Raw genomic sequence first — 13,408 nt, 5'->3', positions numbered from 1 at the left:
AGGAATCGAATATATCAACGGAGAAGAAACGAATGGAACGACAATAAGGAATCGAAAAGGCGGTGAGGCTGTCAATGAGTTAGGCAGAGAAGAAAGTGCCTAGGGTTTGACGGCTATAGAAAAGTGGCTTAGGGGAAAGAGCGTGGGCTTGCGAGTCAAGGGTTGTGAGTTCTAATCCCGGCTCCGCCACTTGTCTGCTGTGTGACCTTGGGCTAGTCACTTCACTTCTCTGTGCCTCAGTTACCTCATCAGTAAAATGGGGAACAAGACTGTGAGCCCCACGTGGGACAACCTGATTACCATGTATCCACTCCAGCGCTTAGAACAGTGCTCTGCACATAGTAAGCGCTTAACAAGTTAGAAGCAGCGTGGCTCAGTGGAAAGATCCCGGGCTTGGGAATCAGAGGTCATGGGTTCCAATCCCAGATCTGCCACTTGTCAGCTGTGTGACTGTGGGCAAGTCACTTCACTTTTCTGTGCCTCAGTTACCTCATCTGTAGAATGGGGATTAACTGTGACCCTCACGGGGGACAACCTGATGACCCTGTATCTCCCCCAGCGCTTAGAACAGTGCTCTGCACATAGTAAGCGCTTAACAAATACCAACTTTAAAAGGGTAATGATAACAGCTGTGGTATTTGTTGAGCTCTTACTATGTGCCAGGCACTGTACTAAGTGCTGGGGTAGGTACAAGCAAAGTGGATCGGACACACAGTCCCTGACCCACATGGGTCTCACAGTTTTACTCCTCATTTTACGGATGAGGTAACTGAGGCACAGAGAAGTTAAGTGACTTGGCCAAGGTCACACAGCAGAAAAGTGGCAAAGTCGGAATTAGAATCCAGGTCCCTCGGACTCCCGGGCCCGTGCTCTACCTGCCGGAAAAGCCTGCTTCAAGAGCTTCAGGAGACTGTCCAAAATACTGATTGATTGATTAAGTTCTCTTCCAAGATATCGCCCATCAGGCCCTAGAGTATGCCTGAAGAAAGACTGCCAGGGCAGAGGGCGAGGGCATTGCAGGGACCTTTTCCTCTTAAACAGTCTGGACTTTTGAAGCTCTTTCAATCTGGACCTTTCCTCTAAAAATTCGCCCACCAATAAGAAGACTCTTGCAAGAAGCTCTTCCCTAGTGTAACCAGAAGCAGTTTTCTTACGCCCACAGATAGAGAGGCAGTTACCGGACCTGGGAAGAAACCGGACCTGGGAAGAAACCCGACTGCGACGTTTTTTTGAGAAGGAAAGAGAACAAAATCCACTTTCAAAGCATTTGGTCACAGGCCCCTTTTAGGTATGGTCACGTGCATATGAGCTTTCTTTTAGAATATAGGTCTTTGAAGATAAACTGTATCTTTTTTTATATAGTGATACAATTCCAAGAACTTGGCACCCTAAGTTTCAAGATAGGAAACGCGAAGCCTCGCCTCCGACGTGATCAACACCAGAAAATCCGTTCCCTCTCTGTGCCGTCCTCCCCTTGACCGGCTTCCCGTCTCGATCGGGGGCAGCCTCTCTTCTGACCCCCTAGTCCTGACCCCTGGTGCCCAGCCGTGCGAGAGGGACCTGCTCCACCCGCAATAACAATAATCATAAGGACAATAATTATGCTACTTGTTAAGCGCTTACTACGTGTCGAGCACTTTTCTGAGCGCTGGGGTAGATACAAGTTAATCAGGTTGGACACGACCCCACAGGACACCGGGGCTCCCTCTGCTCCACCCCTGGGAGGATTCGACCGGCAGCAGCGTGTGAGACCTTCCCAACTTTAAGAACGGTTGAGAAGGTCACCACCATCACCAGGGCTGCAGCTCCTTTCGCATTTTGCTGGTTTTTTTAATCTCCTGCCTGTTTGTTCACCTTTCTTTCTGCTTCTGTTGCCGGCCCCTTGTCCCCTCCTCCTCCTTAGACTGTGAACCCTTCCGGGGGGCAGGGGTTTTGTCTAGAGCTCAGCTAAGTATTTCTTTCCCAGAACTCAGTCCGCCCTCTGCACATAGTAAGCACTTAATACGCACTATTACTATACCCTGTTTGTAGCAGTTTTCTTGACTCCGGGCTCAGTTCCAACCCCAGCTTCAGTTTTTTGAAACTATCGCTATGTGTACCCTAAGCTGTACATGGCCCCCATCGTCATTCCAAGCCCCTTAATCTGCGCCGGCCACCCTAAGTCCGTGGCCTGAGTCGTAAGCTACCAAAAGCCTCCTCAAGCTCCCACAAGCGACAGGAGCAGCTGAATCAAGGACACTTTGTCCTACCCCATCCCACGGACCGAGTGGCTGTCCCTTCTCGCCGCAATCGCACCACAGGAATGTGTCTCATATTGCCGTGTTGTACTCTCCCGAGCGTTGAGTTCAGTTCCCTGCACACAGCCGGCGCTCAAAAAATACGACGGATGGACTGACGTGCGGTACCGGTCCCCCTTTCTACGTGTAGCCCCGACTCTTGCACCCTGGCGTAGTGGATTAGACAGGCTTAGACTGTAAACCCGTCGTTGGGCAGGGATTGTCTCTATCTGTTGCCCAACTGTTTATTCCAAGCGCTTAGTAGAGTGCTTTCCACATAGTAAGCGCTCAATAAATACTACTGAATGAGTGAATGGATGGAGCCAAGGCCTGGGAGTCAGGAGGTCACGGGTTCCAATCCCGGCTCTGCCCCTTTTCTGCTGTGTGACCTCGGGCAGGTCACTTCTCTTCCCCGGTCATCAGTGACCTCATCTGCACAATGAAGATAGAGACCGTTCGTCCCACTTTGGACAGGGACCGTATCCACCCCGATTAGTTCGTATCTGCCCCAGAGCTTAGTACGATGCCTGGAACAGGAGAAGCGCTTAACAAATACCACAACTATTATTAAACTGTTGTAGGTAATCTTTCTGACCCTTTGTCATTTTACCGACTTGTAGGTCCCAAGCGCTTAGTACAGTGTTCTGCACATAGTAAACGCTCAATAAATACTACTGAATTAATGAATGCTCAGACCCCAGTGGTCATAAGGAAGGAAAATATGTCCTATCCCCAGCAGGACGTGCATTCGAGCTGTTTTTGCCACAGTGGTGATGGTTGGTGTTGAGCCGTCCACACTCTCTGGCCAGGTTCCCCTAGGCCTGACTGCACACAACGTGAGACGGCCCGTAGGGAGAACGGATGACGTGTGCGGTCACAGAACCGAACATCTCTGAGACCTCAACAGCAGCAGCCACGGCTGTGCCCTCATCTCTTTGGGAAGCCACTGCTGATAACGATCAGCGCACGTGCCTGCTGTGCGACCTTGGACTAGTCCCTGAACATCTTTATGTTTCAGTCTCCTCTTCTGTAAAATGGGAACTCGCATTTAGACTGATCCACGAGGGCCAGCGACTGTGTCCAGTCTGCTATCCTGTATCTATCCAAGTGCTCAGTACAGAGTTCGGCATCATTAACATTATATTTTATCAATTACTCTGTGCAAAGCACTGTACTAAGCCCTGGGGAGGATACCCGGCGATCAGGCTGCCCCATGTGGGGCTCACAGTCTTAATCCCCATCTTACAGATGAGGTAACTGAGGCACAGAGAAGTTAAGTGACTTGTCCAAAGTCACACGGCTGACAAGCGGCGGAGCCGGGATTCGGACCCAGGATCTCGGACTCCCCAGCCCTTGCTCTTTCCAGTGATTCCATTCAACGGATACCACGGTAAGGGAGCATTTTAAAAAGTGTTTCCATTTATGTATTCCAGAGCTGAGGGGGATCAGTTTCTGTAGAACACATTGCCTTTGATTCATAAAAAAGTGGTCTCTAAATATTTCCACGGTCTTTGTTTCTCTCATTATGAGGGGGTTTTGTTTCTCACGAAGCCTGTGTCACTGAAATCTGGCCTTCTAGTTCTCACGCCGTGCCTGATGCCGCACATGTGCAGAAACCATTTCTCCTGGTGCCGCTCTGCACTGCTTTCCGACGAGATGCGCACGGCGGGAAGGACGGTCCTTAATTCCGCAGTGGCGATCGACGACGAGTTACTTTGGTAGGTGACACCAAAAACGTGCCGCAGCCATTGATAATGCATATTAAGAAGATGTGGACTCTATTTTGTTTGCATGGTCTCGTGAGGTGCCTAGCACACCGGGGAGGCTCAAGAAACAAATAAAACTTTACATTTACTAAAATCAGTTTAGGAGCGGCATCTCCCACAATAAAGCAGATAATATGTTCCCTTGTCCGGGTCTCGTAGGGCTACAACTTGCTGACATTTGTCCTCTCTCAGAACAAAGAGTGGAATTTTAACCCTTCTGGATTGTTTCGAAGTGACTAAAATAAGCGATGACGGAAACTTTGGCAGTTACAGGAAGCACCAAAGAAAGCCTCTGTTCTTGCCCCGAGTCTGATTCTCCCATACTCCGTAAAGTGGATATTCACGGAACCTAGCAGGACAGAAATGGGCTCTTTCAGACCCAGTAGAGCAACCTCGTTGTTTATGACCCATCTGCCTCATATTGGGGATTCAAACTGTGAGTCCCACGTGGGACGGGGACCCATCCACCCTCTGCCCTGCCTTCAGGATTCCACGGCTCTGTTGCTGTTCCTTCATGGCACTGTCACCTCTGGACCAGTGTTTCGGGGTCCCTCGCCCTCAGCCACTGAGAAGAGGCTCGGAAGGCAAGGGAAAGATGGAGCCCCGGAACAGCTGGGCCACTTGTGTCACTGCGTGACCCTGGGCGACTCACTTAACGTCTCGGTGCCTCAGTTTCATCCTCTGTCAAATGGGTATTCAGTATCTGTTCTCCCTCCTACTTAGACGGTGAGCCCGACGAGAAAGGGGGACAGCGTCCGACGGAAGCAGCGTGGCTCACTGGAAGGAGCACGGGCTGGGGAGTCAGAGATCATGGGTTCGAATCCCGGCTCCGCCGCTTGTCAGCTGCGTGACCTTGGACATGTCACTTAACTTCTCTGGGCCTCAGTGACCTCATCTGTAAAATGGGCATTAAGACGGTGAGCCCCTCGTGGGACAACCTGATCACCTTGTATCCTCCCCAGTGCTTAGAACAGTGCTTTGCACATAGTAAGCACTTAACAAATACCAACATTATTATTATAGAATCAAGAATCAATATTGATTATTATAGAATCAATATTGATTATTATAGAATCAGTACTATTATCATATTTGGCACCTCGTAAGTGCTTGACAAATTCCCATATTACCAGGGGAAGGTGAAGAGACAACTCGAACCATGCCAGATCCCAAGGTTTGGGAGGCAGCAAGAGACCCCTGACCTATACCAGACGTTGCCTGGCAAGTAGAACGAACTGGCACCCTACCCTCTAGTGAGCATATCGGGGTTGCTGAGTATTTTAAACTAGCTGGACAGATAAAACAGCCTCTCTCCGAGTCAAAAGACTAGTTTTTCCTTTGATACGGTATGTACGAGTGAGGAGCAGCACAACCTCATGAGATCAGAATTTCTCCATCTGGCAGATGGAAACGCTTGTGCAATGGCGTGAAATTCTTTGAAATTTTCAAATATATTACAGAAATCAGATGATCATCATTCAGCACGGCACCTAAGGAATGCAGTGCACCAGACTAAGGACTGCACTAAACCTACTCAAGAAGCTGTCAACCAGTCCTAGATTTTGTTAGCCACATTTATGTGAAGTTGATAAACGTCTTGCTAAGTTGTCTCCCAGGAATGACACCTGTCTAAAAGCAGAGCAACGAATCAGGCTAAAATGGTACAAAATTAGGATTCCTGACATCTGTAAATCTGCGTGACATGCATATAGTGATAAATCATCTTGGCAGTGACAAAAACATACTACAGATAGGCACACGCTTTATCCTCATGGAGGTAGGAATGCAAACGTCTGAATAAACCTGGAAAGCATCCAGTTTTCTGTCGGTCCGGGAATTCAGAACATTCCCAACAGAGCCAACTGTTGTCCAAATTATCTTAAGGCAGCTGTACAGATTAGCCTTAAGGAGGGAGTCAAAAATGGCTGCTAGGTGAAAAATAATGAATTGGCCCTAATTTATGAGAATTCCATCATGAATATTTCTTATTCTACCAATTTCCCCTATCATAATCAACACACAGGAAATGAAGCCTGACCGTCTGCACGCGCCGTACACTTCCAGACATTCTCCTGAGGTGGGTAAAGCCAAGGGTCTTTGGCAATAAGCCCCCCAAACTCACAGTGGGTCAAAACAGCCCATTCCAGTCCTTCAAAAGCCAGTCAGTCTGCTCTCGCCCACCCATGCAGACACTGGTTTTAGGTGCTATTTGCACAGGCATTAACCTTCATGAATGCCACCTCATCTAAACTTTGACCAAGTTTTCCTACATTTCCCAGTAAATATTCAGGTAACATTTAAAAAGATAAAACCATTAAGCAAGTCAAAAGTCAAAAGGGGCCAGTAGACCTGATGTGGGAGACAGACTCTTTTCTGTAGGTCAGATACAGAAGTGCAAAAAACCCCAACAAAACAGCACCACGTCTTTTTCATGGATTTCTGAAAACTTAAAAGACCTTATAATATGCTCAGTAGATCTGTGCTTTGACAACTGCTGTAAATACGGTTGCCCTAAAAGTTTTATATGTTCCTAAAATAACTTCACAATGAACGTTCAGTCTGGTCAGAATGCCTGCTAGCAACCCTTTTTTCCAACATCGGCAGGGCAGACTTGTGTAGTAGGGCAGATCCTGGAAAAAAAATTATTTTATGCATCCCAGGGTCTTGGATGCTGGTGACAGAATTTGCTTTCGATTTTTCCAATACTCTACAAGTATCACTGAAAATCTTAGATAGTCATCCTCTACACTGTTAACTCGTTGTGGATGAGGAATGTGTCTGTTACATTGTTCTCTCCCAAATACTTAGTACAGTGCTCTGCATACAGTAGGTGCTCAAGAAATATGATTTGATTATTTGATTCACTGACAGTAATGTGAAATAAAACCAACGATCCGGCCCCATCTACACCAGGAGACTGTCAGCTCTTCCTCTATCGAGGCGGAACTTTGGCCACTGACAGATTGAGAGTAGAAAACCAAATCAATCAGTGGTATTAACTGACCACTTACTGTCTGCAAAGCCCTGTAATAATGTTGCTATTTGTTAAGCGCTTACTATGCGCAGAGCACTGTTCTAAGCGCTGGGGTAGATAAGGGTGATCAGGTTGTCCCACGTAAGGCTCACAGTTAATCCCCATTTTACAGATGAGGTAACTGAGGCCCAGAGAAGTGAAGCGACTTGCCCACAGTCACACAGCTGACAAGTGGCAGAGCCGGGATTGGAACCCATGATCTCAGACTCCCAAGCCCGGGCTCTTGCCACTGAGCCGCGCTGCTTCAACACTATACAAGAGTTGAGAGACACGATCCGTACCCATAAGGAACTTACAGTCTATGGGGGAGACAGGCACTACATCAGAATACAGATAAAGGAAATAGAGAAGAAGAATATTTACAAGAGTACCGTAGAGCTGAGGAGAGGATCAAAGTGCTTAAGGGGTACAAAGCCAACTGCGTAGTCGATGTCGAGGGGCGACGGAGAGGGGGAATAAAGGGCTTAGTCTGGGGAGGTCTCTTGGAGGAGATGTGATTTTAGGAGGATTTTGAAGGTGGGGAGAGGGGTGGACTGTCAGATGTGCTTTGCACGCAATACGTGCTCAATAAATACGACTGAATGAAAATGAGGGGGGAGGGAGTTCCAGGCCTGAGGGACGACGCGGGCAAGGGGGTCGGCGGACGGAAGGTAATTAGGAAGGCGATAATGTCCTCTGGGACAAAGTAAAAATGAAGGTAATAACAAAACAGCATCAGGTTTTATTTTAAACTCGAGGCCCACAGAGCTATAGGGGTAGCCGACCAAAGCGGATCAAACACCGGGATCAGCCACCGAGAGCTCCTTCCTACTTCTTGAGCGGTTCCATCGGCATTATCCAACACGCCATTCTTGGGAACAAACTGCACGTGGGCTCACAGACAATGAGGTCTTGGAAAGAAAGAATTCTCCCAGCATAAAAAGGATGCTCAACTTGACACATCTCTGGAGAGATGGGTATGTAGAATGAATAACGGACAGCCAAACTGCTTTACGGTGGGCTGAAATTAGGGGGGGAAAGTAGGAGGTGGGGAATTCAGCGGAAGTCTCTTAAAGAGAAAAATCTTGAGGTGAAATGACAGCTGAATGTGGAGAGGTAGCTGTAACACACGACTCCACAAGCTGGGCTCCGGAATGAGGTCGCTCTTTTGGAGCGGAAACCTCAAAGGGATCCGGACAGTGGGAGGCAGATCCCAAAATAGTGCCATCACTGCAAATAGCAAACACATCAGCACCACGCAACTCAGAAGCAGCGTGACTCAGTGAACAGATCCCGGGCCTGGGAGGCAGAAGGACCTGGGTTCTAATCCTGGCTCTGCCACGTGTCTGCTGTGTGACCTTGGGCTTCAGTTACCTCATCTGTGAAATGGGGATTTAAGAGCGTGAGCCCCATGTGGGGCAAGGACGGTGTCCAACCTGATCGAGTTATATCTACCCCAGGGCTCAGAACAGCGCTTGGCACGTAGTAAGCACTTAACACGTACCATAATTAATTCACAGTGTGGTAGGGACCTCTGATCGCATCTCGGTTTTTCGGTCACACCCTCTCAGATGAGTGAAATTACTTGTCAGTATCTTGAGAAGCAGTGTGGCTCAGTGGCAAGAGCCCGGGCTTGGGAGTCTGAGATCATGGGTTCCAATCCCGGCTCCGCCACTTGTCAGCTGTGTGACTGTGGGCCAGTCACTTCACTTCACTTCTCTGTAACTCAGCTCATCTGTAAAACGGGAATTAGGACTGTGAGCCCCACATGGGACAACCTGATTCCCTTGCGTCTACCCCAGCTCTTAGAACGGTGCTCTGCACGTAGTAAGCGCTTAACCAACATTATTATTATTATCATCTTCAAATACGGCAACCGGGTGGTTTGAGGAGTCTTGTCTTAATCGCCTGTATTTTTACTTACATTAGTTGTAACTCTTGTTGTAACTAATTAGTTATAACTAATTAGCTGTTACTAATGTGGGGCAAACTCAATCCATGGGAAAACTCAAATCGAATCGGGAATACCGTCCATTCATCTACCAGAAAATGTTCCCAGGGAATTTAAGAGATAGCGACGAAATTGTTAATGAAAATGACGAAGCACCGTAGAGTCTAATCAACATGAACCATTTTGGCTAGCGTCCTCCTTCCTTGAACCTCCGTCACTGTTCGCTTGCCTCTTCCCTGGAAACTAAGCTTAGGAAGGCTAAAACCGTTTAAGTTTCAGAGGGCGTTCCAATTCACAAAAAAAGAGGAAAAAATGGAGGTCTGACATCTGTGGTTCTGCAGACTAAAAGCGGAGTTTGAAAACAGTGCTTCTACTTCTCCTGAAGCTGAGGGTGATTCTTTCTTCTCCCCACTGGCATCGTTTTCTATTTACTCTAAAGACAGAATTAGCAGCCCATGGAAAGCTTTTACAGAGTCGACACTGTCTTAGGTCAGCAAATTTGGCATGGTATTGCCCTGGGGTTTGCCAGCTCATTCAAGGCTCCACCCAAATGTTGGTTAAAAAAGCCAGCTGCAATTGCTACAAATCAGTGTCCTCTCCCTTGAAGCCCATTTCTTAAATACAAACTGCTCCTTGTTCTGATTTCTGTCCCATTCTGCAATTAAACTAATATTAGTTATCTGACCCTGCAACTAAAAATTTCCAAGCATAATGCCACGGCTGGTAACAGGGATACCAAGAACTAATGGGGCAAAAGCCAAAAATGGGGGAAAAAAAAAAGAGGCCACACAGAGTGCAGAATCTATTCTACTTTGCTTGTTTCTCGTGCTGATAATGTATTCAAAAAATAAAAATGAAAAAGTTCTAATGGGGACAAAAACCTTTGATTTCATGTTCCCATCTAATTTTCACCTCACTAGTGTCCAGCCAAACGTGCTTCAATACATTTTACCGCTAATTAGGCCCAACGCCACTGATGATTTACTCTCCGAAAATATGGCCAGATTTTGGGGAGCTCAGTGGGACGGGGAAAGGATCAAGGGGAGGGCCTTTAAGCCCAGAAAGAAAGAGAGTCAAAGATATAGAGAGACAGAGAGGGGAAGGGTGAAATAAGACAAAGACAGAAAGAAGAGGGGCAGAGAAAAGAGGACTAAAAGATGGAGCGTGGCCCTGGGAGTTAAAAGGACCTGGCTTCTAATGCCCTGGCTCTGCCACTTGTCTGCTGTGTGATCTTGGGCAAGTCACTTCAGGTACCTGATTTGTAAAATAGGGATTAAGACTGTGAGCCCCTTGTGGGACCTGAACTGTGTCCAATCTGATTAGCTTATATCTACTCCGGCGCTTAGAACGGCACATGGCACAGAGTAAGTGCTTAACGAATACCATTTTTTTAAAAAAGACGACGAAGAGAGGGGGCTGGGGCGCAGAAGAGATGGGAAGACTGGGAAGGGAGGTGTCACCCAAACCCAGCCACAGACGCCCAAACAAAGTACTCATCACCACTGCCCGGGCATCTCCGCCGCGCCAGGTGACGGCGGCAGGGATCCCTGCCAATGCTGACTCCTTGGCACTGCCAATGGGGTCCCGAGGTTGTGCTCTGTTAGAGGGAGCAGGAATTCACGCTGCCTCCATCTGGGGCCCAGCTCTCTCCACTGGCAAGGTTTGGGCACCGAGGCGGGCGGGGACCTCATTGCTAGACTGCAGTGGCAGCTGGTCACTGGCAATCCCTGCCCAACTGCTCCCAAACTGCCCCTTCTGGACCAGTGAACGGAGGTCTAGCAAGACCACACGGTCGGGGAGCAATGGTATTTATTAAGCGCTGAAGAAGCAACATGGCCTAAGTGGATAAACCATGGGCCTGAGAGCCACAAGGCTAATCCCGGCTCTGCCACTTGTCTGCCGTGTGACCTTGGGCAAGCCACTTCGCTTCCCCGAGCCTCAGTTACCTCATCTGTAAAATGGAAATAAGCCTTTGAGCCTCACGTGGGTCCAACCTGATTAGCCTGGATCTACCCCAGTGATCACAACAGTGCTTGATACATAGTAAGTATCAAGTGCTTAACAGATACCACCATCATCATTTGTGCAGAGCATGTCTTCCTAGCTGTTGACGGAGACTTCCAGCAGGGTCCAAGAACAGCCACTTGGTTTAAGCAGCGATGCTGGTTTTTGCAGTTGGCTACTTGCATCGATGCCGAGAGGCCGCCCCTTTCACCACTCCAGGTAAAAGCGGGACCACGACTGAATCCGTTTGGGTGCCGGAGGGGCAGAGTCCCGAAAGGTGAGCTGGCTCTGCCTCTTATGGGACTCTGGTACGCCCTGTCCCCTGGGGTGAAGTCAACTTCTGTGGTGGTTCTCCTTTAAATAACACACCATGACAATGTAGTGTCAAAAAAGAGTTAATGCACACCTGAGAGGGACAAATTCTGGACTGTTACCAAATCCCACTCACTGGTCACAGTTTCTTTAGGGATGAGAAATTCAGATGGGAAAAGACTTATCTGTTGATGTAATTTCTGTTCAGAGCAATTATTATTATTGTTGTTTCTATTACTATTATTATTCCCTTCAAATTGGAATGAAAACACAATGGTGCTGAATTCCGGATCCTCACACTTTTTCTTTTAAATGGTATTTCTTAAGCTCTATGTGCCGGGCACTGTTCTCAGCGCTGAGGTAGATACAAGATGATCAGGCAGGACACAATCCCTGTCCCACACAGGCTAACAGTCTTAATCCCCATTTTATAGATGAGGTAACTGAGGCAGAGAAGTTAAGTGACTTGCCCAAGATCACACAGCAGACAAGTGGATTAGAACCTGAGTCCTCTTACTCCTTTCCTAAGAAACCGCCTCTTCCAATTAAAGCTCTTTTCCGTGGACCTGTCTGACATTTATCATTCGGTGGCAAGGGTAAGATTTTTCCTGTTAAAACATCCATTACCAGTAACTGACACCTCAAAACCACCAAGGAAATCAGTTACTGCACCAGTACATGAGGATCTGGAACTTTTCCAAAAGCACAGAAGAAAAAAAAGAATTATTTTGACATTTCCTGACCTCAGCATTAATACTGTCTGGATAATAAAAGCACGTCAACTGTCTGGGCAGAACCGGAGCTCAACGTGCGCCTAGAATGCCCACGAGTAAAAGGAAGTAGTCTTCATTGCCTAAGTAATTTCCAGTTCAAATTCAAAGATGGAATGATCAAAGGGTTCTTTTTCTCAGGAGGATTTTTGTCTGCTAGGAGGATCAGAAAGGTAGACTCAACACCTGCTATACCACCACCATTTTGTCTTCTTTGGAGTCCTAGGGCATGAATCACCATAAAGAGAACGATCTAGTGGTCACCTCTCTTCTTTGAAGCTGAGGGCACGCTAATAACGCTTAAGATAAACAGATTGGCCTCTGTGCACTAGAGTCCAGTCTTCAGTTAGAAGGAATAAACAGATAGAGCCATTGCTCTAAACATGAGGACCAACAGGAATATTCTCATTTGTAAACATTTTTCAAGGAGAATCAAAAGGATATCAACAGCTAAACCTAAACAGAAACCCCTTTCCTTCATCTAACCGCTACACAAACCTTCCACGTGTCCGCTCTGCTAAATTAAATTCCATAAGCTCTTTTCGATCTGTCATCCCCAGAAGAGGGTCATTTAGCAAGACCAAAAGTTCTTTTTGTAGTCATTTTGTATTGATGTCGTGATGTAGTCGTGGCCTTTTTTAAAAATTCATTCATTCGCTCAATCGTATTTATTGAGCGCTTACTATGTGCAGAGCACTGTACTAAGCGCTTGGAATGTACAATTCGGCAACAGATAGAGACAATCCCTGCCCAATGACGGGCTCACAGTCTAATAGGGGGAGACAGAAGGCAGAGCAAAACAGAACAAAACAAAAACAAGACAACATTATGGTAGTCGTTAAACGCTTACTATAGTCCAGCCACTGTACTAAAAACTGTAGTAGATGCGAATTTATTAATCTGAACACGGACCAGGCCCCACATGGGCCATTTTCCCGATGAGGTAGACTGAGGCCCAGAGAAGTGAAATGATTTGCCCAAAGCAGACAAATGGAAGATCCAGAATAAGAACCCAGGTCCTTCTGACTCCCAGGCCTGTGCTTTATCTACTATACCACGTTCCTTCTTGGAAAACGTGGACAAAACATGGCAAAAATATGCTTATTTATTCACCTCTCCACTGCTTTATTAGTCAGTGGAAGACTCGATTTTGCTCCTGCAGCCACTCTAGTTGTAAAGAGGTTTACATTTGCCCCTTCCCACTGGAGTGCCACCTCCTACTGGGCAAGGAATTTCTCCCTTTATTCTTCTGTGTCCTCCAACCAGCCAGTACAGTGCAGCACACCAAACGGCTGCTCCCAACGGCTATTACTACT

General features: G+C 47.3%; 1 protein-coding gene across 4 annotated transcripts in view; it reads right to left on the bottom strand.

Moving 5' to 3' along the window:
* Nucleotides 1-13,408, bottom strand: part of RAPH1 (Ras association (RalGDS/AF-6) and pleckstrin homology domains 1) — a 130,716-nt gene that overhangs the window by 59,744 nt on the left and 57,564 nt on the right. The window lies entirely within an intron of this gene.

This window comes from Ornithorhynchus anatinus, chromosome 7 (assembly GCF_004115215.2).
Source record: "Ornithorhynchus anatinus isolate Pmale09 chromosome 7, mOrnAna1.pri.v4, whole genome shotgun sequence".
Taxonomy (NCBI): domain Eukaryota; kingdom Metazoa; phylum Chordata; class Mammalia; order Monotremata; family Ornithorhynchidae; genus Ornithorhynchus; species Ornithorhynchus anatinus.
The sequence above is the reverse complement of the archived record's forward strand: the minus strand, read 5'-3'. Positions and strand labels throughout refer to the sequence as shown.